The sequence below is a fragment of the Carcharodon carcharias genome, chromosome 3 (genome assembly GCF_017639515.1).
Source record: "Carcharodon carcharias isolate sCarCar2 chromosome 3, sCarCar2.pri, whole genome shotgun sequence".
Lineage (NCBI taxonomy): Eukaryota > Metazoa > Chordata > Chondrichthyes > Lamniformes > Lamnidae > Carcharodon > Carcharodon carcharias.
In genome coordinates, this window is record NC_054469.1 from 92,001,439 (window position 1) to 92,025,986 (window position 24,548).

Sequence of the window (24,548 nt, forward strand, 5' to 3'; positions counted from 1 at the left end):
ACTGAGTGCATCTACAATGCAACCAGTTTGCTGTTCTCAGATATATCACATAGGTCGTGGTGGCAGTAGTCAGTAGGGCCAATCGCTTCATCATTTTTTCCACTGACCAGAGCGGCAACATGTGACATCTGCCACTAAGACAGAAAAGAGCAGCAATGTTGTGGGAGTACCATCTCAGGCAAATTCCCCTCCCAATTTTACAACATTGTTACTTGGGCATATTTCCTTCACCAATACTGGATCAATGACGTGGAATTCTCTACTTAACACCTTTGTTACCACCACCATAAGGATGTAGCACTTAAAGGAAAAGGCTCATCACTATGTTCTCAGGGCAACCAGGGAAGAGCAATAAATGTGGCTTATCCAGCATCGACACATCCCAAAAACAAAATGTGAAAGACAAACACAATTTAGAACTCCTGCACTGCTGACTTTGCCACACTCCAGAGGGCTATCCACGCTAGCCACAGATTTCTGTGCACAAAGCCATGCTCAATATGATCCACAAGATATTTTAGTTCTCACAGCGGGAATGGGATTACCACTTCCAACAAGAAATGACATTGACCAATGCCTGCTCTCCTAGAAGATCCCATGACATCTTCTAATACGGACCCCAGTAGTGCAAAATGTTTTAGTTTGACAGGCAATATGATCGGCGCAGGCTTGGAGGGCCGAAGGGCCTTTTCCTGTGCTGTATTTTTCTTTGTTCTTTGTTCTTCTTCACTTTAAGCCATCTTTACTTGAAAGGAAATGAAGAGTAGAAGAATGATGTCAGGGAAGTCATTTTCAGTCATTGCTAATGACACTTATGCCATTTGCAGACAGAGCTGTGCACAGATATAATTAAGCCTATGCAACCAGCATGATCATTACTGAGCGGACCACTATTATTTTGAAGCAGCAGTTCTCAAGGGTAGCATTATGGGACTGCTCCTCATTAGGGTTCCAGGATGAATGCCACGGGCTCCATGCACCATAGCATTGCTTTACAAAGGGGCTTAATCATAGAGGAAGAAAAGCAGCATCTAGAAGATAAACTCAAACAGGAAATAGGCTGTGAAAATCAGGAAGTTGTTCCGGAAACATTAGTGCAGTCTGGAAGAAACTATTCCAAAACACTTCCACCAATTACTCTGCCACTACCAATTTCTATTTGGTCGCAAAGATATTACACAGAATTACAGAGAATTTACAGCACAGAACCAGGCTATTTGGTCCAACAGCTCTATAGTTTTGTTTATGCTCCACATGATCACCCTCCCACCCTACTTCACTGAACAATATCAGCATAGCCTTCTATTTTTTTCTCCCTCATGTACCTATCTAGCTTTCCCCTAAATGTGTCATATTCTCAGCAGAAAGTCCAAACAACTGCATAAAATTTTCAATAAGTTGAATAATGATTAATTCAGTTTTGCCACGTTGCCTCCTCTTTGCGCTGCCTCATTATGTGTGGCTTTGAGCACCAAACCTACAAGTTCTTCACGGTGATCTTTTAGTAAATGGGACTGAATTGAACTCTCTGCTTGATGGGAACAGCAAGGTAGTGCCTCCAAATTCTCATAAATTCACTTAAGTTCCATGAACTCTCCATTCCCACACATCACCATTTACATGGGGACCTCTGCATGGACATTCCATGCTCCTGCTAAATTTTGATGTGCTAATATATTTTCCTCAAACTGCAAGGAAATTTTGAGGTATTAATAGGTTCTTCATTGGCGCCATGAGCCCAGTTTCGAGTAGGTATCCCTTGTCTCCTATAAGCTAGCCCTGAAGTCTGCTTCCTGGAATGAAAAGTTCTGCAATGTTGGATTGCCTCAGCATGAAGGAATCATGACAGCTCCCAGGGAATCTGATGCAGATCTGCAAGACCTCTTCTTCTGGTTGCCAACGATCTATGCATTGATGGAAAAATATCTCTATTGGTTTATTAAAACACCTGGGGCTGAAATTTCTGGTTGGCAGGGGTGGGGGGGCGTGCAGAGCGGGAGCGGGCATGGGCGTGGGCGGGCGTTGACCCGATCGCTGCTTATGATCGTGTCCGCGCCGCCACTTTACACGGGCGGGTTAATTAAGGCCCACCCAGCGTACTTCATGATTCCCGTGCATAGTGGGAGTGGGTGGGCAGCGGCGGGTGTGCTCAGGCAGCCGGGTCCAATGGCGACCCTGCGGCCTGTATAAAGGAAGGCCCTGGCAGCCTCGGAAAGGCTGCTCACAATGGCTGGGCAAAGGGGCAATGAAGTTCATGCAAGTCTGGAGGGTAGCACCTCAGGGCAGGCCAGGCCGGAGGGTAGGACAGAGGGCCAGTGTGCCCCTTGTTTTTCCGATGACTGCCTTGCTGCCCTCCTCATGGAGCTGGTCCCCTAGGATGGGAGGAGGAGGCCCCCCCCATATGACGAAACATGCTTGGGAGGAGGTGGCGGAGGTGGTGACCTCCTGTGACGTGGTGCGACGCACCTGGATCCAGTGTCACAAGCACTTCAGCGAGTTGTTGTGTTCTGGCAGGGTGAGTACCATGTTGGCATTGGGCACTTAACCCAGCAGGTTGGCTTACCCCTCTGCTGCACCACCCCCCACACCCCCCCACCCCCACCAGCCACCCCCACCTCTGGGTGCAGTGGTTGAATCATTGAATCATTGATGGCATATGTACTTCACTGGGTGGGCCAGCAGATATTGCCCATGCCGAGGTCACCCTGAGAGGGTGATGAGGAGGTGTGTTTTGCGCCCGCAGCATGTGGTACACTGAGACTCACATTACTGTTTTGGGGGAAACCTGGAGGAGCTGCACGTAGGCGCAGTGCTGGAACTCCAGGATATGTCCAAGTCAGGGTGATGACATTCTGGGAGGGGAGCTTCAAGGTGGCGTGACAACGAACCATCTGCTGTCCTCTGTGCTCCACATGCTTGCACCTCCTTGCTATGGAATGATATACCGTGTGGTGCCTAATGTGATGTAGGCAGCATGTGGCCCGGGGGCATGGGGGGGGGGAGGTGGAGGGGGCGGGGAACAGGTCTAGCATTTTTGTGTGAGTGTTCGGCAGCTGCAGGGTGAGGGGGTGCTGGTGCCCTGCAATGCCCCCTCTGGTTGGGGTGGGCCGTGCGCGAAGAGAGTCCAGATGCAATTTGCACTAATTAATGTTCTTCTCTCATTTCCAGGAGAAAAATGCTCACAATGTGGCAGAGTGTGTGAGGACTGGCGGTGGCCAGGCGCAGATCACCATTCTTAGCCGGTTCGAGGAGGAGGCCTGGATCTGGGGAGGCGCCATGTGCCCAGGTCCACTGGTGTCGGTGAGGGTGGGGTGCCACAGTCAGGTATTTATGCCCAACAGTGAGGTCAGCATTGTTCTCCCAACAGCCATAGCAGTGCTGAATGTTAATTGATTTAATTTTGCAACATTGCTTGACCATTGCTTATGAAAGGATGAGCGGATAATGATCCGGGGGGGACAGGGATGAACTTTGTCATTGTCTCCACGTTAACTGATCCACTGTCCTTGTTCTTCCTTTCAGCATCTCACACCTGAGGGGCCTGAAGTCTTACCAACCTCACACCATTTCTGCAGATGCTAGCACCTCAGTGAGAATTCGAACATCGGCTAGTGTCCTGGGGCACAGTGGTGAAGGCACTTCACACTCGCTAGAGGTGCTGGCAAAGACAGAGTGTGCCCAAGGTGTCAGTGGTCGGAGGACTTCAGGGGACCAGGCACATGCTCAGTTGGTGGCTGATGATGTGCCCCTGGAGTCATCCACAAGCAGCAGGTGCAAGAAATGCGGCCGGGTGTGCGGGAGCATCTGGGGGAGATACATGAGGCTATGCTTGGCTTGGTCTCTGTGGTGGAGGAGGCTTCATGGACTATCATCGAAGCAATGAGCCACATGTCCGAGTGCCATGCCTCCTCCAAGGAGAGAGTGGTGACTCTCATGGAGTGCCTCCTCCAGGAGACCCATCAGTGCTTCCTGGGGATGTGCTTGGACCAGGAAGCCCTCAGCTGGTCGTTGTCAGTGCGGGAGATGGTGTGGGCATCAAGTTTCCCAGCTCGGTGTCCATCCATCCATGGTGAGCAGGGAGCTCCGAAGCAACCTCACATCGGCACAGGAGCTGCCTATTGTCTCTGCGGGCATCTCTCAGTGCACTCCGGATGAGGGCGGCAGCTCCTCCACCCCTCTCCCAATGACGATAGCGTCTGACGCATGGGGAGATGGCAGCTGTGGAACTGGCAGCTCCCTCTCAGGCGGGGCCAGCACAGGGTCCACAGGCCAGAGGATGACTGCCAAGGTCATTGAGGCCAACAGGACAGCAGAGTGAGCAGGCTGGCTCAGATGCCACTCCGAGCGCTGGGGTGGCACCAAGATGCAGCATTCGGAAACGAAAAACATAAGGCACCTTATCACTGATGCTTTTGTGTTAGCCCGAGATGAGGTCTTTGTGATTGGTTCTGATTTGTAACAGTATTGTCATTTTATTTTGCATAAGTTTATTTGCTTGACATATTAAATTCAGATATGTCACCCATGGCTGAGGGTGCCTCTTTTCTTCTGCATGCTTCTTTCTTGATAGTTTCCAAAAATATAATAAGTGTTTCGCTGGACATTCAGCTTTATTAACAAGGCCCTTGGTTACTATTCCTAACCTGGCAGACTTTGCAATTAGGTGTCGAGTTTCGAGCCGACAGCCCAGGCTTGTCCTGGAGGACCATCTGTGGTGTTCTAGCTGAAAGTTCATTGGATTAAAGCCTCCTGGGTGTCCCTGCCTCCCTGGAGTATGCCCGTGTCAGCACCCACACCCTCAGCATTTCCCTGTGCGTGCTCATCCTCTGACTCACTGCTGCATTCATCATGTGCAGCCGGAGCAACTGCATCGATGTCTTCATCGTCCACTGTGTTCCCTCTTTCCAGCGCAAGATTGTGCAGAGCATAGCATGAAACCACTATCAGAGAGACACGATCTGGGGGGTACTGGAATGCGCCCCCTGAGCGGTCCAGGCATCGGAAGCGCACCTTGAGGAGACTGATGGTTCTCTCCACCACAGCCCTTGTGGAGGCATGGCTCCTATTGTACCGCTGCTCAGCTTCTGCTCTCGGATGGCGGAGAGACGTCATGAGCCACCTTCTGAGGGGATAGCCCTTGTCACCCACCAGCCATCCATCCAGCCGAGCCAGAGCACTGAAGAGCCCCGGCACCTGGGAGGCTGTAGGCATTGCGGGTACCTTGCACAGACTTGTAAAATCTGCAGTGTGTGATCACACATTATCTGCACGTTCATGGAGTGGAAACCCTACCTGTTGACCAAGGCACCGGGCTCACCTGCTGGCACCTTGATGGCCACATGTGTGCAGTCCATAGCACCCTGGATGCGGGGGAAGCCAGCAATGGCTGCGAAGCCTCTGGCTCACTGTGCCTGACTGGCCTGGTCCCAATGGAAGTGGATGAAGGTCAATGCAAATTTAAAAGCAAAATACTGCAGATGCTGGAAATCTGAAACAAAAACAAAAATAGCTGGAAAAACTCAGCAGGTCTGACAGCATCTGCAGAGAGGAATACAGTTAATGTTTCGAGTCCATATGACTCTTCATCAGAACTAAAGAAAAATAGAAATGAGGAGAAATAAAAACTGTTTGAGGGGGGTAGGACAGGTAGAGTTGGATAGAGGGCCACTGATAGGTGGAGGCAAAGAAGAGATTGCCAAAGATGTCATAGGACAAAGAGGTGTTGACAGTGGTGATATTAGCTAAGGTATGTGCTAATGGTGACATTAAAGGTAGAAAGCAGGACAAGTGACAGATAGCCCTAGTGGGGGTGGTGTGGGGAGAAGGGATCGAAATAGGCTAAAAGATGGAGATAAAACAATGGATGGAAATAAATTTTAAAATAATGGCCAGAATTTTCCATTTGCCGGTGGGGCTGACAGGCAATTGCCACTGGAGAAACGGGCTGTGCCGCCATTTTCCGTGGGCGGGCCAATTAAGGCCCACCTAACGGGTTAGTGACTCCCGTGGAGAACGGGAAAATAGTCACGGGGCGGGAGGCCTCAGACTGCCGGTTCCAATGGGGAACCAGCAGCCTGTATAAAGAGTGGCCAGGCAGCCTGCTTGAGGCAGTGCACCATGGCCACTCAGGGAGAGAGGTCTGAGTGGACAGCAGCATGAGCATGAGCATGAGCATGAGCAGGAGGAGGGGGGGAGGGGGGGGGGCAGGCCACAGAAGAGGCCAGCAGGGGGCCACTGTGCCCCCTGATTTTCCGATGCATGCCTTGCTGTCCTCCTGCAAGAGGTGTTTATCCGTCGGCACCTTCTGTATCCTGAGGATGGGAGGAGGAGGGTCCCCCCATGTCACCAGCCAGGTGTGGGGAGAGGTGGGTGACACTGTAAGTGCCCATGATGATATCCGGCGCACTGGCATCCAGTGCAGGGAAAGATTCAATGATTTGCTGCGCTCTGGACGGGTGAGTACCATGTCACACCTAGTTGAGCGTCATTGCCATGGGCGCTAAGACCCGTGTGCTATTCAAAGTGATGGACGCTGAATGTGTCCAAGGTGGCCGTTGGGGGAGGGGGTTGGGACCAGCCACACTATGTACTGGGGACTGATCACCAGTAGTGCGGACAGGAGCCGCTGGAGGCCTCGGATGGCCCACTGCGGTTGGGGTGCGGCGTGCGCGTGCAGACTACATGAGCAGTCAGCCCCAATAAATCCTCTTCTCTGTTTTGCAGGCAAAAACTCACCACAATGCCCAGGAGCCAGAGGACTGGAGGTGGGCACACCCTCCTGCAGCACCTCACACCATTCGAGGAGCAGGCCATGGAGTTGGGCAGGAGTCAGGAGGCCAGGGCGGCCGGGGGCGGTGATGCTGGGGTCCAGTGGGCAGGTATTTGAGGTCCACAGTCCCATCCGCTCTGTGTGCACACCATCCAAACCACTGATAGTTGCTGCAATCATTAATGCTGCAACACTGCTCATTCACAGACTGAGACACTCTGACGTGTGGGTCATACAGAAGGGACCCTCGTCCCCTTGAGGAATTGCATCTCCACCACCTTCCAACGTCACCTTATCCCATTTGTGATCACTGTCACCATGGTCTAACATGCCTTTGGATCGCTGCTGCACAGCCAAAGACTTTTTGCATCTGAGGGGTTTGGGATCTCCAGCTCCCTTTCAGCCAGTGAGCCCCACATTACTCTGTCCGAAAGGTCCTCAGCACCTCAGCTGTGAACATCATGGCACTCAACTTAGATGAATGTCACCACGTTACTCATCCCTGTGCCAAGGGGAAAAGTTGCCTTCTGCCCACCCGGTCTATGCCCCTCCTTACGGAATGAAGGCCAATAATGTGACCCCTCAATCTCCTGTGATTGACGGCAAACGTCGCTACTGTTTGCGATGTTTCCTCAGCTGCACAACTATCCAGGCCACAATGCATCCAGGTCAGGTACCTCTGCACTCTCCCCACTCCTATGGTTCATAACATGTCATGTGGCATTCCTGAGGCCATCTGACCAGCCTGTCTGCATGTACGTTTAATGTTTGGGGCTCATCTTGACTATTTTTCACCTCATCAATGTTCTTCTCCTTCAGGTCTTTAAGGGTGAGCGACTTATGAGGCTGTGGGGGGGAAAGGAATGAAAGGTTGAAATGACTGTACGCTAACTGATGCACTGTCCTTGTTGTTAATTTCAGCATCACCACCAGAGCGACCTGCACCTTGACCCCGCGGCCCCCCCTCCACACCTGAGGGCCAACAAGTGCAACTTGCGGCACATCATTTCAGCCAGCCAGGCACCAGCGCACACACACACACCTCGGTGGGGACTTTACCGTCGGCTAGTGTCCTGGATCACAGTGGAGAGGGCACATCACAATCGCTGGAGGAGATGGTAGGGGCAGAGAGTGCCGATGGCTTCAGCAGCCAGACGGCTGCAGCGGACGAGGCACATGCTGAGTCCGGCACTGATGACTGGAGTTGTCCCCATTGCAGCAGCTGCAGGACAGGCAGCAGTAAGTGCATTTGCATCTGGCAGGGTTGCATGAGGGAATGGATCAGTTGCTCTTTGCCACAGACGAGTCTAGGCAGAGTGCATGCGAAGAATCTGCTCTCAAGGCAGAGCATCAGAATTCCTTCAATGAGAGATTGGCGACTCTCATAGAGAGGGGCTTTAACCGAATGGATCAAAATATGATTGGATTATGCTCCGACCTGCAAGCCCTCACAGCGGTTCTGGCCACAGGTGGTGTTTTCCACTGTGGGAGATGTTGTGGACACCAAGTGTAGGTGCTTGGTGCCCATGCATCTGCGGTGAGCAGGGAGGTAGATTTGGACCGCACGTCAACGCAGCAGCTGCCTGTCGTCGCTGTGAGCTGCCCTGAAGGTTAAGAGTCCAGACAAAACAGCTAGAGTGTGTTTTGAAGTATTGCAGGTCACACAGGCAAGTTTCAATAACTTTGAAAAATAAATACTTGAGAGAGCACACTCACAACCCCAGTGAGCCCTCTTATCCCGCCCGTGGATGCGATTTATACAAATGTGTCCTACCCGTCTGCCTGTTGCGCCCGTGCGCCGACCCGAAGATTGAACAGGTGCCGAAAAATCAGCATCGATTGGTGAGTCAAGGGGCTTAAGTGGCTCGTTATTTAATGGTGGCCACACATCCGAAATCATCACGCGCCAGCCCAAAGAAATATCGCGATGGCGCGCAGTGACGTCGGGACTGCCAGATTTTTGCCCACTCACTCAACCTATATATATTTGTCTGCAACCTCCAGTTAACAGCCAGCCAGTGTGAAGTGTGCGCTGAAATGCTCAGCGCTGCAGGGGTTGGGGCGGGAGGAGGGCAGGCACTGACATAAGAGCAGATGCGGGCAAGTGCTGAATGAAAGCTCCCTGAAGGCAGAGAGCTGTCTCAGGGGGCTGAAGACTTTAAAACCAATAAATAAAGCTTTCAAAAAACGGAAAAAAATGTCCGTGTATCACAATCAGTCACCTGAACAAACACATGATAAAAATTCTGTCCATACGTTTTAAAAAATTTAATAACGGAAACCTCATCCCGCCCTTGGATGAGGTTTCATGAGAAATGCATAAGTCTGCCTGGCCGAGTCACCCGTTGGCCAACCATAAGGTTGGACAGATCATGAAAAATCAGAGACAATTACAACTTTAATTGCACTAAATGGCCTCTTAATTGTCTGCAGGCACGCTTCCGACTTTTGTGCGCACCTGCTGACTGAAATATTGCATAAGTTCATGATGATGTCAGGACACTTGCTTGACGTTATCCTGTGCAATTTTGCATCCAACCTAAAAATTCTGCCCCTTATGTCCTCTTCACAACATACTTTCCTACCTAGGTTTGTGTCACCTGCAAATTTAGCTACCATGCCTTCGCTCCCCTCATCTATGTCATTGACGTAAAATGTGAAGGTTTGAGGCCCCAGCATGGACCCCTGCAGGATTCCACTCATCACACCCAGCCAATCATACAGAGACACATTTATGCATGTTCTCTGATTTCTGCCAGACAACCAATCCTCTACCCAGGCTAATATGTTACCCCATGCACCATGAGCTTTTATTTTCTGCAATAACCATTGATGTGGCATCTTATCAAATGTGTTCTGGAAATCCAAGTAAAGTACATCTACAGCCTCCCCTTTATCCACAGCACATGTTACTCCTTCAAAGAACTCTAATAAATTGGTCAAACGTGATTTCCCTTCCACAAAACCATGTTGATTTTTTCTGAATACCCTGAATTTTTCTAAGTGCCCAGCTATAATCTCTTTAATGATCGATTCTAACATGTTATCCGTGACAGATGTCAATCTACCTGGCCTATAGTTTCCTGTTTTCTGTCTCCCTCCCTTCTTAAATAGAGGTATTATATTTGCTACTTTCCAGTCTGATGGAACCCTTCTAGAATCCAGGGAATTTTGTAAAATTAACACCAACGCATCTGCTACCTCATTAGCCATCTCTTTTAAGAACCTAGGTTGACATCCGTTTGGACCTGGAGACTTGTCAGCCCACAGCTCCATCAATTTGCTCAGTACCACTTCCCTAGTGATTGTAATTTCACCAAGTTCCCCTCTCCCCTCTACCTCCTGATTTACAGCTATTACTGGAATTTTTTATATCTTCTACAGTGACGACAGAAGCAAAATATTTGTTCATTTCATCCAATATTTCTTTATTGTCTACTATTAACTCTCCATTCTCATTCTCTGGAGGACGAACACTCACTTTACTTACACGTATCCTTTTCAAATACCTGTAGAAACTCTTGCTATCCATTTTTACATTTCTAGCTAGCTTCCTCTAATACCTTAATTTCTTTCTCCGATTAATCTTTTAGTCATTCTTTGCAGTTCTTTAAATCTGACCAATCATCTGATCTGCCACTCATCTTTGTGCAGTTATACGCTTTTTCCCTAAGTTTGATGCTTTCCCTAATTTCTTGTCTGTGGTGATATTGAGTATCATTTATAGAAGCAGCGGTAAACATTGTTAAGAGTGTTCTTTGTCGTAGGAGTATACTTAATCTGAGTATTCTGAAATATCCCTTAAATATCTGCCACTGCTTCTTTATTGATCTATTTCCTTGCCTAGCATCGCAGTTCATTTCAGCTAACTCAGCTTTTATGCCCACATAGTTGCCCTTATTTAAGTTTAAAATACTAGTCTTAGACCGACTTCTCTCTTTCAAAATGGATGTAAAATTCAATCATATAGTGGTCGCTGCTTCTTAGGGGTATGTTAGACTTGGCACTGTGTAATCTGGCAGGATTAATAAATTCTGTCACACTATAGAATACCAAGTTTAATATAACCTGCTGTCTGATTGGTTCCAAACCAATTCTTTTTCTGGGGTATAACAGCCTCATAACTGCAGTACACAACTGGTTTACAGTATTTGTGCTGCTCTTTTTTTTTCATTGCTTGGCCTGCTCTTTGGTGGGGAAATCCCTTATATCAGCCCAGAAACTGAAACTGTGAATTGGTAGGAAAAAATTGGTCCCAAAACTTTTAGTAACTCAGTATTAAACCATGAAAAGCACACCAAGAACCGAAAGATATCTTCTTATCAAAATAAAGGACAGGGAGAAGAAACCTGAAATTAATCAAGTAAACTGTGAAGCAAGTGAACATATTTTCAGGAACAATAGACAGGGTATGAAGGATTGTTTTCATGGTCTGGGTATTAATCTATTGATTTTTTTTTTAAAATCTGCCAATACACACTCTCATGTTTTATGCTTTGAACCTGGATTATGTTCCACTGCCTTTAAATTTACAACAATGATTATACGAGTGATCGGACTGACTTTATTACAACTGCTGAAAACAATCTGTATCATCCAATTAATATTAGAGCCCTGGATAATGAGCAGCTAATTAACAACTGCTTTAGGTTATTCCATAAATACAAATGTAAAATCACACTTTGCTCATTATGCACATACAACTGGAATTTTTTTTAACTTTCCAAGTCTCCATTACTCTGATTCCATTTTCACCACAACTTCATTTCCCCCATGACCCACCATCAAGCTTGAATACGTAACTGGACATAGTTGTAGTAGTAGCAAAACAGTCTATTAATACATTGAGATACGTATAACACAGTGTGCTACTTTGCAGGCACCCTAGTTTGTACGTAATCTACACATTGCTTAACATGGTTTCAACTCATATCCTCAGGCTGGAGTTATTACTGGGCAGTTGTGTAGCGAGAAAGAGACTGATGTAAAAGTGTTCATGCTGTAAGTGTATCAGTTAGGATATTCAAGAATTCTGCAAAGGATTACTTCTCAGTCTAACAAGCAGATGGTTTCATACGTGCTCCATCTCTTTTTCCCCCAATTCCTTGGCATCAGTATCCACTAGGAGTGATTGACACTCTCGAATTAGCTGTTGTTGAGAGAAGGCTGCTTTTCTTCATCTCTAAATTACTTGCCAAGCCAACAGCCTTCATGGCAGCCTGAAAATATTGGAAAAGGTGACAAAGTTGTTTGAAGTGCTGACAATTTGAAAAATAAAGTACAACTGAAAACCACACGATTTAAAGGTATATAATTAAGGCAACTAAATAAGCTAAATTACTTTCCATAACATTGGATTTTGAGATTTTTGTTACTGTTTTGGGGCCAGATTCTGCAATTCATATAGTTCTGTGGAAAACTGAAACCCATAACCCTCATATATGACATGGAATAAAAAGCATTGCAATAGCACTGTAGCAGTCTTAACTTAAGTTTCATCATACACAATATTCTATCAATTGTATTATAACAACAAAAACTTGTATTTACATAGCACCTTTAATGTAATAAAACATCTCAACACATTTTGTAAGTGTTATAAAGCAAATATGGGGGAGAATTTTCTCCCTGTCAGGGGGTGTTGGGCAAGAGCGGGCACGGCTGCGCTCCGCCATTTTACGGGGGCAGGCCAATTAAGGCCCATCCAGCGTGACGCACACCCGGAAGTGCTGTGTGCTTCCTGTGCAGATGGGCGGAGTAGGCTGAGTCAGGGCCTGCGCTGTTATGCATATGCGCGCGAAAGAGTGCGGAAATCTCCCTGAGGCACAGAGCTGCCTCAGGGAGATCAGTTTGAGCTTCAAAGATTTTAATAAAGAAAATAAAATTTAGGACATGTTTCCTCATGTGAAAGTGTCACAAGGGCTGGAACATGTCTATGAATTTTAATGAAAATCTTTATTTCATTTATAAAGCATTCATGAAATTTCATCCCGCCCATGGATGAGGTTTCATAAAAAATGTGAAGGCCGCCTGGGCTCTTTGCCTGCCCGCCAACCTTAAGATTAGACGGGCAGCAATGTTAAGTGATTTAATTAGTTTTTAAATGGCCTTAATAGGCCTTTGACAGTTCGGTGGGCACGCAGCCAACTCTGGTACACGCCGCCAAACTGAAAATCGGAATGATGCGTGGTGACATCGGGACGCAAGCGCCATGTCACTACACATCATTTTACGTGTCAGCAAGTGGGCCCCACCCCCGCTTGCCGAGCCGAAGATTCTGGTCATGGAGATATTAGGACAGATCATGGCTTAGTCAAAGAAGTAGGGTTTAATGAGTGTCTTAAAGGAGGAAAAAGATGTAGAGAGGCAGAAAGGTTAAAGTAAGGAATTCAAGAGCATAGGGCTTTGGTAGCTGAAATCACAGGACCAATGATAGGGTGATTAAAATTGTGGATGCTCAAGAGGCTAAAATTACATAAGCACAGATGTATCAGAGGATTGTGAAGCTGGAGGAGATTACAGAGAAATGGAAGAGAAAGCCCTTAGAGGGATGCAAGTTTTAAAATAGCCAATGTAGGACAGCGAGGGCAGGGCTGATGTATCAATGGGACTTGATGAAGTTACAACACAGGCAGCAGAGTTTTGGAAGACCTCAAGTTGACATGGGGTAGAGGGAGGGTTAGAATAATCAAGTCTGGAAGCAACAAAGAGGACAAAATTAATCTTGAGTGCACAACGGCACAAGGATTGCAGTGCTGGCATTGGGTACATTTGAAGTAATTTTTTAACCTGGATGCTGCAATATTTATTTCCTGGTGGGGAGAAGGTTCCTAAAAAAAATTTATTTTGATTCTTTTTTCCGTGGGCTCTTCTGCCCAAAATGCTATGGTGCTTAGTCACTCAATGTTATAGGGCTGGATTTTTGTTCCCGGATCAGGAGGGCAGTGTTGTCGAGACATTTCCCAGCTCTGCAAACCCAAACTGGGAGAAAGTGCCCCTGGAGGACAGAGTTTTGTTCTGGGGTGGCTGGGTTCTCTGGGAGTCGGGCCTGCCACTCGAAACAAGCATAGAGGCCAATGGGTGCAGAGGTGGGCTGGGCAGAAGGCTTGCCTCTGTGCTCCAGCACTGTATCCAAGATTTAAAAAGAAGCAATAAAGCTAAAAAACAGGCCTCCAGCCTTCACCCCCCACCCCTCACAAGACCTCATCCCCACACACTCCCCATGCCCCATCAATTCCAATCCATGCCACCTCATGCCCTCTACTCTCATAGCCCCTTACCCTTCAAACCAACATATGCCCCTCTATCCATCCCAATGGACCCTTATAGCCCCTATGCCAATTTAGTGCTAATCCATTCCAACCCTTGCTCCATATTCATCATCCTTTGCCCTTACACCAACCATGGGCAGACCTTAGGACCCATGCTGAGATAAAATAAAATAAATTGTAGACTCTATTCTTTAAAATAAGCACTCTCATTCACAAAAACAGATTCACTACAATACATTCCTTCAAATACATCCTTATAAAATGAACATTATTTCAGCGCTTAAATCCTAATAGGAACAAACATTGGAATTCATAGAGCAGAATTTTGCCGTCAGCGAGCAGGGGGAGGGGCTCACTCACCGACACATAAAATGACGCGGGATGATGTCAGGCGGAACCCCCGACATCATCCCGCCCCATTTAAATTTTCAGGAAGGCAGGGGTACTGCCAAATCAGCTGTGCGCCTGCCGACCTATCAATGGCCAATTGAGGCCATTGACAGGATCATTGAAACAATTAAAGGACCTGCCTATCCCACCTTAAGGTTGGCGGGCAGGCCAGGAGCCCTGGTGGGCAATAGAAAAAATGTGAAACCTCATCCACCGGCGGGATGAGGTTTCATGTAAGGATGTAAAAAGTTCAATAAACGTATAATGTAAATTATGAACACGTCCCATCTCATGTGACATGTCACATGAGGAGGACATGTTAGGAAATATTTTTTCTAATTTTCATATTTTTAGAAGTGTAAGCGATCTCCCTGAGGCAGCACTTAGCCTTAGGGTGATGTGCACACTTTCATACGCATGCACAAAAGAGCGTGCTCTCACTTTTGGGGAATCTCCCCCGCCTGCAAAGGAAGTGCATAGTGCTTCCCGCTGGACATCATGCTGGGCGGGCCTTAATTGGCCCACCCATGTAAAGTGGCCGGGGGGCCCGTTTCTCCGGCGGGGATCAGTTCCCCGCCTGCCAGAGATTGGGTCGGGCCCACTCGCCTGGCAGGCAGAAAATTCTGCGCATAGTCTCACTTCAAAGTTATAACTACTTGGAGGTGTCAATCAAACTGTGAAATGGGAGGTACCCTACAGTGAGAATGGAAGGTTGTGAAATCAGCCATGCAAGACTAATCCAGTAATGGTAATTGGTAATCTTCAGACCTATGTTAGCAGACAGAGTAAAATAGCACAAAATGATTTTTTTAAACCATTCTTTTTTCAAAGATTTAAAGGGCAGGAGTTTTGAATGTCTTGACAGCTTGACAGTTGCCTTTGACAGTTCATTTTTGACACTTTTGACAGTTTATGAGCTTGACAGTTGATGGGTTTCTGAACTTTTTATGGAAAAACATGCCTACAATTGATAATCCCAAGTGACACCTAACCTCCCCCATAGGACCTCCATCTAAGATGTCCCAGGACCCATGTCCAAAGGGTACCCCACCTCTCCAAAGGACTCTGCAAATTTCAGACCTGCTCCTACCAGGTCTAGTCCTCACATGTTATCTTTCACACACCTGGGTCAACAAAATTATACATGAGTGGAGGCAGCTACTGATTTACATGTTACGGTGGTTAGGGGCAGGACTTCCCATTTTCGGCCTCTTCCAGCTGAGAAACGGTCTGCCCCGACTGCGATTTTACTCTGGTGGCAATTGATGGCCAACCAATGTGAAACACGCGCTAAGAATCTTAGCGCTGCTGGGCTGGGGTGGGTGGGGACCGAGCGCAAAAGTCTGTGCATGCACCGGGGGAGGCTCACTGAAAGCTCCCTGAGGGCACAGAGCTGACTCAGCGAGCTGTGGAACTTGACATACACAAATAAAGATTTGAGAAACGATATAAACATGTCCCCATATGTGACTCAGTCGCATGAAGAGGGGCATGTTAAAAATGACGTGAAAAATTTTTTATTAGATTTTTATTTGCCATTGCAAACCTCATCCTGCCCGAGGATGAGGTTTCGTAACAAACGCAAAGGCCGCCTGGCTGATTTGCCCACCCGCCAACTAAATGGTTGAATGGGCAGCAGGAAATAGAAATAAGTTAATTGATTAAGGGCCTTAATAGGCCTCTTAGTTGTCAGTGGGTGTGCTGCTGACTCACATGCGCGTCTGCCAACCAAAATATCGTGCGATGATGTCAGGACGCCCGCCCGATGTCATCGCGCACTATTTTACACCCGGTTGGGTCAGGCGCAAGCCTCCCGTGGGACATAAAATTCAACCCCCATGTCACAATTTTGAGTAATGTTTCTCATGTCAACTTCTAACATTGTGTGAACATTTGTAATGGAAATCCACATGTAAACATTTTCAATGGCAGACCCCTCGCAAAACAATGAAACTTTTCACCATAACGGGTTGGTGAACTGTGGAATCACTCAAAGTGCCTTTTATAAAAGTTTTGCTTGTCATTTTTTCCCACTAACTAGAAATTCTTTTATTCTTACATTCAAGGTTTTTGAATGCAGTGTTGCCTCCCAGACAGTGCTAGGTGATTCTTTCTGATGATGACATATATAGTAGGAACGCAGTAAAAGGGTGGACACTGTTAAGGTAATACAGAGGATAATCTTCATGACACCAGGCACTTTGAAAGCACCAGCCACATGGGAACACTACCTCCTGTAAATCCCTTTTCAAGTCACAGAACAATCTAACTATTGCCTTTCTTTCATCATCGCTAGGTCAAATCATAGAACTCCCCATCTAACAGCGCTATGGGAGTAACCTCTCTCACAGACTGCAGTGTATTCTGAGCACAAAGACTGTAGTGTTTCTTAGAGAAATGTCTTTATTGAACTAACTGTAAGATGGCTGCCTGCAGAGAGACTCCCTTCAGTCGGTGTGTTTCTCCACTTGAGGATTACCTTGTATACATCTGTGCTAGATTTACTTGATGATTCCTTTGGTGATTTTTACTACTGCTTCAGCCTTTCCATTTGACAGGGAATAGTGCAGATATTATGTGTAGTACTGAATTTCCCAATTCTTTGTGAAGTGGCTGAATTCTTCACTCGTGAACTGAGGGCCATTGTCACTCATCACAATGTCTGGAACGTCGTAACAACTGAAGTATGTTTTCAGGCATTCTACTGTTTTTCCTGTTGTCATTAAAGTCAGCTGGGCTAACTGCCAGTAGTCTGAATAATATCTACAGTGACAAGATCATCAGTTCCACTATCATGAAGGGGTCTACTCCCAGCTTCATGTACGGTTTGTCTGGGATGTCATGCGTCATCAATGACTATCTAGTTTGCTTAGCTTGGTACTCATTACACAAACCGCATTGGCCTATGTGGTCTTTAATTTCATTGCTCATGTTTTTCCAGTATAGCACTTCTCTTGCCTTACTCAGACTCAATTCAATTCCTTGACGGCTTGCATGGATGCGCTTCAGCATCTTTCTTCTCATCACCTGAAGGATGATGACTCTATTTCCTTTGTACCAGATGCCATCTTGGGATGCCAATTCATCTCTGTATGTATCATATGCTCTTGTGGCCACAGGTACCCGAATTCACATGATTCTGTGAGCTGTGTTTCTGTAGTCACATACTAATCAATGGGCTCCTTTTCACCCTGAGCTCTACTATTGAATACATAGCTTTCATAAGTTTTATTCACGTGAGGATAAAAGCAGGCCTTCAAGGCTCTGTCATCTGTTTCCTTTGTTTGTTGGATAGATTTGGAGTAGAGTACAATTTGTAGCAGTCTGTCCCTAGCAGTGTTAAAAGTTTGGCCATTCATATCAGCTCTGGCTTGTTAATGAAATCTGTTGAAATCTTATAGTTTTGTCACTGCAAGTGGAAAAACTGCCAGTTCATCTTTTATTTATACAGGATCAGGGAGAGGAATGTTTATAGCCATTTTTACTCACTGAGTGTTTTACTTGCTGTTTTCAGTTTTGTTTGCTTTTCCTTGTCCTTTTCCAGCAGCTTTTAGCCGATTTGAACATTTCTGTGTTCCTCTCTTCGTAGCTGTGGCTTTTCTGCTTCTCTGCAGCTTTTCCAAGTTCGTAAAACTCAATTTTAGCTCTACAGTGATACCATGTTTCGAGCTCAAAGCCTACAGTTTTTCTTAGAGAAATGTCTTTATTGAACTTACTGTAAGATGGCTGCCTGCAGAGAGAGTCCCTCATGGCAGAGGTCACATGAATACAGCAGATAGGACATTTAGTAATGTTCCATTTCAAAACCCAAACACAATGGTTCAAGAAGACAATTCGCAGGATCAGTTATGGTTGGGCAATAAATGCTGGCCTTACTGCAATGCCCACATTCCATGAGCTGATAAGAAATTACTTGAGCCACTTATTTTGTATAATATGGACAGAAGAATGACTTAAAATAGTAGCCTAGGCACTTGAATGAATATCTATTGATTATGGTGTGCCGCAATAGACTTCTTGTTTAGAGTGTGGTTTCTGCAAAGAGACTCTTTATTAGTGTTTGGGCCCTACTACAGTTCTGGTTGGAAGATTGGCTCCTCTCCTCATGCATAATTATGTTTCCTTATAGTTCAAATTGTGCAGCATGCAGCAGTGCTCAATGATCTTGGCAACTCTGGTAAGGTTGTGATTCAAAGCACCATCTGATCTGTTAAGGCATTTCAAGTGTTGTTTCAAGCTATCAATGGTGTACTTCATAGTAATTCCATTAACACATGAGCCTCACTGTATCTGATAGAAGCTCTGCTTCTATCTGTGACTTATGTACAGAGCCACCCTTTCATTTTGTCTTCTTCAAATAAAAATAACAAGATTGATCACTTGAATAAAGGCATACTTATTCCATCCTATTATGTAAAATGACATTAAAATAATCAAAAACATTTGTGTATTGTTGCATGTCTTATATTGATGTAAAAAGTTTGGCAATATGAGTTATAAAATGAAATGGCATTACTTGACATTGTATGGTGAAATCTATCTGCTCACCTGAAATATTGATGAATCCCCATTTGTGTCAAACCTCTCACATATAGTGATCCATTATTTTACAAAGTGCCCCACTTGTCAAACTTTGAAAGCCTTACCTGATGTATCCTCTGTTAGGCTTTCACAGGAGCAGAAATAGATACTGCAACAGCTCGCCGGATATTGCGTAAACAGATGAAAATAGGAAGCAACAAAGTTTTATCACTCCTCCCACACTTCCCTCTCTAGAATCCACTTAAAAGGTAAGAACATCATATCACACTCCATGACTTCATTTTTCATTTACTTGACGAATTTCTGTTGGGTGTTTTTCTTGTCTGATTTTTCTTGTCATGTTTCTCTCCATTTGCCCATGTTCCCAAAGATTTTAATAAAAGCTGGGATACTGTTCCACAGGCAGTGATGACAACTCCCCTTCAAGAGATTATTGTTCAATTGTGATCCTGGACATTGAGTGTTAGCAGGTTATTTTGTGTTAAAATGCAACTCTCCCTTTAAAAGATACAGCAATATTCATGTACAAAGACATAACACTCCTGACGTTCCTTCTCGAATCTCCTACTGATGTGGCAGCTGGCAGGGACTAGTTGGTGTCTCTCTACAGTCACAGTAGGAAAAGTAGGTGTTAGCCACAGCAAATGTTTTCTCTTTAAATAATATATAATGTATTCAGTCAGCAGTGCCAAAACTACCATGACATTTCAACAGCCTCTTTACTTTTCAGTGGGAAAGTAGTCCTCTCAGTGGTGCTTACAAAAATTAACAGTGTTTTAAATCCATTAGGTCATCTGGAAGTCCAATATATATACATTTAGCAATGTTCACTGCTTTGCCCACTTAGCTGTCAAGTAAAATCAATGATCCACAGGAATCTCACTGATATTTTCCAATGTCTCTTTCTGTGCCATCATTAATAAACCTATTGTTCCAAGCAACCATTTTAAATTTATTAGCTGAATCGCATGAGGCGACTGAAGACATGGCATGCGCTCCAGGTATGAGCAATTCCAAAACCTTTCTCAAGCAACCTGTTTCTTTATCAGTTGTTTTCACTAAAGATGTTTCCTTTCCTTTTTATCTCACTCATGCACTGACTCCAAAGAGTTCCAAATGCACTTGCAATTCTCCACTATATGCCGAAGTATAAGTGAATTTTAGCAGCGTATTTGACTGCAGAGGGTCTCGCAGCTAAACTTATCCAATATCCATGTCCACACAATTTCCAGCATGCTTATGACCCTGGTTCATTTTACTTTGCACTAAGCCAAGGATGTAGAGTTCAATTAAAGCAACTGAATTACTGGATCAGATTAGATCAACTAATCCAAAACTAACCGAAAATTAAATCAGGGACTCTTGCTGATTTGCATAGTTCAATATCAAACTGGACGATTAAGTTGTAAGGGAGTTGACATGTATTTTTTAATCTTTCAAGTTTGCAGTTGGTCAGGATGATTTGCTCATGTTAAAGATAGATGTGCTACATATGCACAATAATAGATAGCTTAGACCAGGTTTGAAGTCAATAAGAATGATTCAATTTTTGATCATTTAATCAGCTATATAGCATTGATTAAGCTAGTATTAAATATAATTGAAAAATTAAATATAGATTTATGTTTTCTTAGGTGTATGTTGTTCACTAAAAGAAAGAAAAATGAAGTCTTGCATTTATGTAGCACCTTTCACAACTACTGGGATATCCCAAAGTGCTTTACAGTCATTGAAGTGTATTCACTGTTGTAATTTAGGAAACGCAGTCGCTAATTTGTGCCCAACAAACGCCAATTCAAAGTAGCTTCTGTGCTATATCAAACCGCTCCCATGTGAATGGCGGGGAAAACGAAGAGGAATTATCCATACTTTTAGTTAGCTAATTGGGTATGGTAATGTGTTCATTATGTTACAGGACTAGTAATCCAGAGACCTGTATTAATCATCCTGAGATGTGAATTCAAATCCCACTCAGTATGTAAATTTATATCAGTTCATTATATAAATCTGAATAAAAGCTATTATCAGTAACAGTGATCATGAAAAATCCAACAAGTTCACTAATGTCTAAAGAATGAATTCTGTCACCCTCACATGGTCTGGCCTGAATGAGATGGTAGGACCAAAGCAAGAGCTCTTGATTACTTTCTTAAATGGCCTAGGAAGCCGCTCAGTTGTATAAAACTGCTACAAAGATATATGTCCAGGGATCTGGTGACTCAGATTTGCCAAATTCTCCAGGAATTGGCACCACGGGAACTCGGAGGACATCCATTGCCAATGGCTCTACAAGTATTGGCTGCTCTGAACTTGTACAGCAGTGGCTCCTTCCACTGGGGACTTCTGGAAGATCTCTCAAGTATCCATGCACAAATGAATTCTTCAGGTCACAGATGCCCTTTTTGTGAATGTCCACAATTACGTCAACTCCTACAGATATCAAGTAAGCCAGGTCGCCAGGGCACTGGGCTTTGCTGCAATTGCTGGATTCCCCACAGGTGCAGGGTGCTGTCAACTGTACTTATGCATTTATAAAAGCTCCCTGGAAACAGGCATTACCACTCGCTCAATGTGTAGCTGGACACAAGAAACAAATCATGCAGGTTAGCGCCAGATACCCAGGCAGCATCCACAACTCATGCATCCTCAGTATATCACAGATCCTGGGCATCTTCTAGGTGCTATATAGGATCCAGGGTTCAAACAGAGAGTCGATGACCATGTGGAATCCATTCAAAACAGAGAGCAGGAAAGCTTGTGGACTTTATTTAAAACAGAGAATGGGTGAGCATGTGGATTTTATTTAAACCAGAGAGTGGGTGAGTGTGTGGATTTTATTTAAACCAGAGAGGGGGTGAGCGTGTGGACTTTATTTAAAACAGAGCAGGTGAATATGTGGACTTTATTTAAAACAGAGTGGGTGAACATGGGGACTTTATTTAAAACAGAGCTTGGGTTAGCGTGTGGACTTTATTTAAAACAGAGAGCAGATGAGTTTGTGTACTATATTTAAAACAGAGAGTGGGTCAGTGTGGACTTTATTTAAAACAAAGCTGGCGAGCATGTGGATTCTATTTAAAACATGGAGTGGGTGAGCGTGTGAACTTTATTTAAAACAGAGAGTGGGTGATCATGTGGACTTTATTTAAAAGAGACTCGGTGAGCATGTGGATTTTATTTAGAACAGATAGTGGGTGAGCGTGTGGACTTTATTTAAAACAGAGAGCGGGTGAACGTGGGGATATTATTTAAAAGAGAGTGTGTGAGCGTGTGGATTTTATTCAAAACAGAGAGTGCGTGAACGTGGGGATATTATTTAAAACAGAGAGTGGGTGAGCTTGTGGGCTTTATTTAAAACAGAGAGCGGGTGAACGTGTGGACTATATTTAAAACAGAGAGGGGGTTGAGCATATGGACTTTATTTAAAAGTGAGCGCGTGAGCGTGGGGACATTATTTATTACAGAGAGCGAGGGAGCATGGGGACATTATTTAAAGCAGAGAGTGGGTGCACATGTGGACTTTATTTAAAACAGAGAGTGGGTGAGCCTGCGGACTTTATTCAAAACAGAGGGTGGGAGAGCGTGTGGACATTATATAAAACAGAGAGTGGTTGAAAATGGGGACTTTTTTAAAACAGAGAATGGGTGAGCATGGCAACTTTATTTATAACAGAGTGTGGGTGAATGAGTGGAATTTATTTAAAGCAGGGAGTGGGTGAGGGTGTGGACTTTATTTAAAACAGAGAGTGGGTCAGAGTGGATTTTATTTAAAACAGAGTGTGGGTGTGCATGTGGATTCTATTTAAAACAGAGTGTGGGTGTGCGTGTGGATTTTATTTAAAACAGAGAATGGGTGAGCATGTGGATTTTAATTAAAACAGAGAGTGGGTCAGCGTGGATTTTATTTAAAACGAAGTGTGGGTGTGCATGTGGATTTTATTTAAAACAGAGTGTGGGTGTGCGTGTGGATTTTATTTAAAACAGAGAGTGGGTGAGCGGGTGGACTTTACTTAAAATAGAGAGCGTGTGTGTGTGTGGACGTTATTTAAACCAGAGAGCAGGTGAGCATGTTCACTTTACATAAAAAAGAGTGGGTGTGCGTGTGGACTATATTTAAAACAGCGAGTGGATAAGTGTGGGGACATTATTTAAAACAGAGTGAGCGTGAGCGTGTGGGCTTTATTTAAAACTGAGTGCGTGAGTGTGTGGACTTTATTTAAAACAGAGAGCGGAAGAAGCTGTGGAGTTTATTTAAAACAGAAAGTGGGTGCACATGTGGACTTTATTTAAAACAGAAAGTGGGTGATTGTGGGGACATTATTTAAATCAGAGATTGGGTGTCCGTGTGGATTTTATTTAAAACAGAATGTGGGTGAGCGTGTGAAGTTTATTTAAAATAGAGAGTGGCTGTGCATGTGGTCTTTATTTAAAACAGAGAGAGGGTTGAGCATGTGGACTTTATTTAAGCCAAAGAGCGGGAGAACCTGTGGACTTTATTTAAAACAGAGCGCGGATGCACTGTGGACTTTATTTAAAACAGAGAGTGGGTGAACGTGTGCATTGTATTTAAAACAGAGAGTGGGTGAGTGTGGGGACTTTATTTAAAACAGAGAGTGGGTGAGCGTGTGCATTGTATTTAAAACAGAGTGTGGGTGAGTGTGGGGACTTTATTTAAAATAGAGAGTGGGTGAGCTGGTGGGTGTTATTTAAAACAGAGAGTGGGTGAACGTGTGGGCTTTATTTAAAACAGAGAACGGGTGAACATCTGGACTATATTTAAAACAGAGAGGGGGTCGAGCATGTGGACTTTATTTAAAACGGAGAGTGGCTGAATGTGTGGACTATATTTAAAACAGAGTGTGGGTGAGTGTGGGGACATTATTTAAAACAGAGAGTCGAAGTGCATGCGGACATTATTTAAAACAGAGAATGGGTGAGCATGGCGACTTTATTTAAAACATAGTGTGGGTGAATATGTGGAATTTATTTAAAACAGAGAGCGGCTGAGTGTGGACTTTATTTAATACAGAGTGTGGGTGAAAGTGTGGACTTTATTTAAAGCAGAGGGTGGTTGAGCCGGTGGACTCTATTTAAAACAAGGTGTGGGTGAGCGTTGCGAATTTATATAAAACAGAGTGTGTGTGAGCATGTAGACTATATTTAAAACAGAAAGCATGAGGGCGTGTCTACATGCTTTAAAACAGAGAGAGGGTGAGCGTGTGTGGACTTTATTTAAAACAGAGAGTGAGTGCGCAAGTGGACTTTATTTAAAAGTGCGGGTGGGTAAGTGTGGACATTATTTAAAACAGAGAGTGGGTAGTGTGGACTTTATTTAAAACAGAGAGTGGGTGAGCATGTGGACTTTATTTAAAACAGAGAGTGGGAGGGCATGTGGACATAATTTAACACAGAGTCGGTGAGCATGTACAGTTTATTTAGAACAGATAGTGGGTGAGCGTGTGGATTTTATTGAAAACAAAGAGTTGGTGAGCGTGGGGACATTATTTGAAACAGAGAGTGCTTGAGCATGTGGACTTCATTTAAAACAGAGAGAGGGTGAGTGTGTGGACTATATT